The following is a 6,307-nucleotide window of genomic DNA, read 5'->3' as shown; positions in this document are numbered from 1 at the left end:
GAAAGTCATTATTCATTTTTGCTTAGGAAAAAAAAAAAAAAACAGAAAAATATGTCATGACTTTTCCAACCCAATATTTCAATCTTTCTCCAGTAAGTGTTATATCAGTTGTACGATTTTCATAGATGTTCACTATCTAGTTAAGAAAGTTCTCTCTGCTTCTTGTTTCTTAAGTATTTTTATCACGAAAAGTTTTTTGATTTTGTTAAATGCTTTTTACACCTCTTGAAATATGCTTTCTTTTTGGTTGAATAGACTAGAGGACTTACAGCTGGTATACATAAAGAATCAGTTGCTATTGGAGAAAAATGCCCACACCCATTTTGGTAACTAGAGCTCACAGAAGTGATCTGTGGAAGAACAAATTAGGAGAAACAGTTCATTTTTTTGTCTCAAAATCAAGTCCTTTTGATGGATTTCTCCACATTCACGTTTGAGAATGCCTTTCTATGTGGTCTTCATGGTCACTGGTATGGAGTCTGCTAGTGTTTGATTGAGATGAGAGAGGGCATGTGAGGAAGAGAAAAGACATCTAAACTTTTTTGTATCTTTTTACTATTGACAAATCCCTAAGTCTACTGCTATTGCTACCAGTGACATCGCTGTGAAGTCACATCAGGCTTCTTCAACTTACTTCCTCTGGCAATTGCACCATTTTGTTAAGCTTAGAGAACTCCTTAGTAAGTAAATGAATTAAAGCTTCTCAGCAGAAACTAGGTCCTGAAGGCCCTGAGGAAGGCCTGTGAGCATCTTGGCCAACAGGTCACCTTCTTCTTTCTCCTGCACATGCAGCAGGTCATACTTTGCCCTGTCTGGTAATTACCCTGGGGCTCCATATGTGCTATTTGTGTTGCTGAGGAGAGTGTAAGGCAGCTTGGGGCAGTTCCAGAAAATTACCATAAAGTCATTGACTTAAAGCAATACAAATTTATTTCACATATTCTGGAAAACAGAATTCAGAAACAAAGGTGTCAATAGGGCTTCACATTCTCTAAGGGGTCTTTATCATGGGAATTACATGGTCTTTTTCTCTCCAATCCACAGATCTGGAAACCTCAGGAAAGCATGGTTTCTGCTAGACCTCACATTGGGTACTTCCAGCTTTGATATCCAGTCATCATCTGCCTGAATTCCTCATTAGTCTTCAAAGAAAAGTAACTGACATGTTGAAAAGGCAAGATATTATTTTGGCAAAGAACTGAGGAGAGAAAGCACAACCCACAACCAACTCACCAAGCTTTCACTAAAAGCTCTCATTTCTATCATGAATTTGTGTTTCCCTTGGTTGTATTCCAAATTGTGCTATCCAATCACTTCCATATTCTTCTCCCACACAGATTGCCTTCATTCTCCTTCATTCTGGAGGTAAAAACATAACTGATGGTCTCCATTTCTACTTAAAACCCTCCCCATGCTTACTAAGTGGATTTGATGTTAAACATGGAAGAGAAACCATGGCCAGGGATGACTTTATGCTGCTGAGAGCTGCTCTCCAAGCTCAGACACACCAGGATTGGATAGTATGTTCATAATGGGTGCAACTAAAACACTGTCTTGGGAAGAGCTGGCCTCTAAAATACTCTCTGGCTATGAATGTCCAACATCAAGGACTGTTGTCTCTAAAGTCCCTCTACACAGTTTTAGATGTTACCAACTGGATCATACATTTTCTTGTATTTTGCCTTGCATTGAGTCCATTGTTCATCTAAATGAGGATCAAGGCTTGGAGCAGTGGAGGCCATTCCTAAGTAAAGGACAATCAAAAAGAGTAAGGGATTCATATTTCTAAATTCTAGACAGGGAAAAAAATTAATATATGATTAGACCAATAGTTCTTATAGTAACCATGTTACTCTCCTTGGGGAAACTAAGGCTACCATGGAGGAATCACTGTATTTAAGGTATTCTCTCAAGTATTTACCAAGGAGTCTAGAAGAGCCTAAGATTGTAGTTGGAGGAAAAAGGCTCAAGGGCAGATATTTGATTGAGCCACAAAAATGAAAAACAGCCTGTCCAGAGCCTTAGGGTTGCAACAGGGTATGCAATAACTGAGGCTGGGAGAAACCTGAGAAGGTACCTGAGGGGTCAGATGCTTCAGGAAACAACTAGGAAACTCTGAACCAGTCAATCCAGATTTTGTAGCAATGGTGTGTAGGTCACCTAGACAAAACCTCACTGGAGAGGACAATGAGAAACTTTCATATACATAAACATATATTAAGAAAGTTTCTGGGTTGTGTTGCCTTAAAACCTTAATTATATAAATTAGTAAGTGCATAATGTATACATTGTAGAAAATACCTTTCAGGAAAATAATTAACATAACTTCATTCCTTTCCCCCTTGATAAAAATGGAGTCATATTGTATTTTTATTTATGAACTTATTTCTATTTAAGATTAAATTAATAATCTCCAGAGGCACTATATACACACACATACCTATTTTTATAATATAATCATATTACTATTTTATCCATTTTTAAGTGGATATAAGCTATATTTATAGTTCAGTGGCATTCGGTACATCCACTTCATGTACAATTATTACCACATCCATTTCCACAATTTTTTGCCCTCCTAAACTGAAGTAATGTACCCATTAAGCAGTACTTTTCCATCTCCCTCCCCTAGCCTTGGAATCGAGAATTCTATTTTTTCTCTCTCTGAATTTGAGTACTGCTATGGTTTAAATGTTTGTTTCCTCCTAAAGTCATGTTGAGATGTAACTGCTGTTGTAACGTTATGAAAACATGGGGCATTGAAGAAATGATTAGGCCGTGAAGCTCTTCCCTCACACATGGATTCTTGTCTTCATTGTGAGACTGGGAGTGGGTTCCTAGAAAGACGTGTTCAGGCCCACTATGTCTCTGGTTCTCAGCATTTTTGACCTTCCAACACGTGATGCCTTCTGTCATGTTGTGATGCATCATGATGACTTTCTTCGCCATATGCTCAGAATTTGATATTGGACTTCCCAACCTCCAGAACAGAGAGAGTGAAGGAACTTCTGTGTGTTTAATTAATTACCCAGTCTGTAGTAATGTATTATAGTAGCACAAAATGGACTAACATAACAACTCTAGTGCCCTAATTAAGTGGAAGCATACAATATTTGTCCTTTGGCTATTTCGACTAGCATAATGTCTTCAGGGTTCATTTGTGATATAACATGTGTCAGAATTCCCTTAGTCTTTAAGGTCTAATAATATTTCATTGCATCTATATATGAGGGGTCATCAAGAAGTTCACCTAAATGTATATTATGAAATCCTATGTATGGATTTCCATTTTAAAATAATTTTTTGCTAGAGGGCATGGGCACTTGCCTAAGATAGACAGAGAATAAAGAGGGAAAGAAAGATAGAAAGTAAAGCACCTCCTCTTGGAAATAGTCTTGTCATAATCCCTTCTCTTACCTTCCAAGAAGGTAGACCTCCTTTTGGAATTTTGGATCCCTCACACATATGTCCAGTATGTTTCTCAAGTGACCAAGTGTGGGACTTGAACCGCACAGTTGATCATTTGTTAGCCAACATGCCATGGGCTGGCCCAGAATTTCAAAAAATTTCTTGCAGGGGGAAAAAAATAACATCTAATAGACACAAAAATGAAAAGTTATCTGTGATGATAATGTATATAGTAACATCTTTGACTTGACTAATATGCCCCATATTCATGCTGGGAAAAACTATGTTGTACATTGTATAGCAGTACAGTGATTAAATGTTTAAAAATAAAATAAAATCACAACAAATGAATGTTGTAACATTTTTTGCATCAATATAAACTTACATGTTAATTCTATTTCTCCACACACTTTTTGAGGTTCATATTTTGAAGTCCACTTTCTGAAGTCAAACCATGTTTTATTTATTCATTCCTTCATGAATATCTGTTATGAAATTTTCTCATACATTTTTCTCTGCATTTTACAGGCTTAGCTCTTAAGGTTAGCTGTTTGACCCACTTGATTGGATTTTTGTAAATGAAGAAAAATAAGGGTTTGACTTCATTCTTTTGCATGTGGAAATCCAGAGTGGGTTAGTGCTCAGATGGACCTTGGTGCCCACATTTTTATATTAATGTCTGTTTTCCTTCTTCTTGGTATGAACTCAGGAAGAAATTAGTATGCACATGTTTTGAGGTATTACCAGACTGTTTCCCACAGAAGTCACATCATTTCACTTTCTACACAATTAATGAAAGGGAAAAAGTTAGGAGACTTGTTTAAACTTTCATTTCTGTTTCATCTTTTTGGCTTTACATTCAAACTGTAGTAACAATAACATCATTTATGCTTTTTTCATTGTTCATTATTTTGACTGAGGTAGGGAATAGAGCTAATGACTAAGAATGTTTTGCTAGAAAAACTTAACTTGGATTAACAAAATATAGAACATTCCAAAGCTTTCATTTACAAACCTTTGTAAGGTACAGCCATTTCTACATAAAAAGAATCAATGGAACACGACAAACCCATGGAAGCAAAAATTTTCATTATCTCATAATCCCATTTACTATCCAGTTATACTGAGTCTGGATTGTAGATAACTCCAGCCTCATGTTTCATAGACATAAACTTTGGACAAATGGCACATCCTACCTAAGCTTCATGCTCTCTAGGAGAAAAAAAAATCAGTCCAATAACTCTCATAAGGATATGTAAAACAATAAGCGAGAACATGAGTATTAATACAACCAGCCATATTTAAAATCTTTCCCCAAACATTAACATATTATTAACAAATGACTTTCAGTCCAAAGGCACAGCTGTACTGCAGCAAAGACAATGGGCATGGAGATACTGTATGTTGATCACATTAGCGTTTTTGCTTCCCTGACACACTTGGATCTTACTGTAATGCACACAGACCTGTTTAAGTTCATTAAGGGAAACAGTTCTGAATAACCATAAAGCTATGGGACCTGGCTCCCTCCCATCAGGATGGTCCTCTGACAGTTTTCTTTCACTTTCTAACTTTAGTGTTGTAGGAAACTCTCCCCTCCTGGGTTTGTGTACCGGGATCAAAGGACTGTTAGAAGCCCTCTAAGAAGAGTGATACTCTTCCAATTCTATTTGGGAGTTGTGTGTGAGGCAGAGGGTCTGAGTTGGTTGGGGCTAGCCTAGGAGTTACAGTTGCAATTGTCTAGGAGCCCAGGCCAGAGTCCAGAGTGACAGGAAGGACTAGGGCTTGCTCTGATCTCTTGTCCTTGCACCAGATTTGTGGGACTCGGTGTTGACTCCATTTCCTTCTACGCAATATGTCTCTACTCTTTTCCACCCAGAAAGAGGTTGTAAAATGTTGGAGTGGTGGCCTTTGAATGATACATAGACTTCCTATCTTCCTCATCCACCTAATAATCTGGTCAGTTTTCTCTTTTGCAGGATCCTGAAACTGAGTTTTCCATCACATCTCCTGAAATAATCTTAGCACAGCCTCCTCCTCCTCCTCTTCTCCAGATTTCATCAGGAAACAGAAAGTCCTAAGAGACATTACATAAAAGTTCACTGTCTCCAGCATGTCTCCCTGGTCCCTTTCATCGTGAATGAAATGTGCCTCCCCAGTTCAGGCTTTCTAATCAAAAGAGCCACCATCTGTCACTTGGCTTGTGACCTTGGGTCTGGTCTCAAGGAGTCATATTCCCACACCACCGAATTGCAGGTATCACAGTAAACCCTAGTGGTGATCTCGAAAACAGGAACTGTGGTGGTGGTGGAGGTGGTCATGTTTTGTCCAGTGTCTTGCTTTATCTCAATCCCTCTGCCTCAGTCTCCTGAGTAGCTGGGACTATAGCCTATAGTTGCAGGCTACTGAGACTGGGCCTCTTCTGTGATAGAGCCAATATAATACAATAGGCATTTACTTAGCACTCCGTGGTTAGACTATATTATAATTATTTTAACAATCTTCTTTTCCAAATCCCCTCTAATGTCTGAAACTGAGACTGAGAACCATGAGAAAGAAAGCAGCATCTCAGGCAGTAAGTGCAGCCACAACACCAACATGGTAGCAGCTTCAGATGCTCCTCTTGAAATCACCATTTTCTAGTCACCATTTCTGAGACCAGTCTGGAAACCATCTCCTCCCAGAGTGCTCAGTTCTTCATCTGTGGAGTGGATTTATTCAGCCTTTTCCAGTGCATTCTGAAGGCAGTGATGTGCTTACCGTCTGGGACATTGTATTTCTGATCCTCTGTCATCCAGCTCCTGTATGACCCCATCTGTTTTATAGGTTGATTGGACAAATATGACTTTGCAAATGCTGTCATCTGTCACCCTACTGGGATCTTATAGGCTTCTATCAC

The sequence above is a fragment of the Tupaia chinensis genome, unplaced genomic scaffold (assembly GCF_000334495.1).
Source record: "Tupaia chinensis unplaced genomic scaffold, TupChi_1.0 Scaffold143116_1, whole genome shotgun sequence".
In the NCBI taxonomy this organism is placed as follows: Eukaryota; Metazoa; Chordata; class Mammalia; order Scandentia; family Tupaiidae; genus Tupaia; species Tupaia belangeri.
This window is presented reverse-complemented; position numbering follows the sequence as displayed.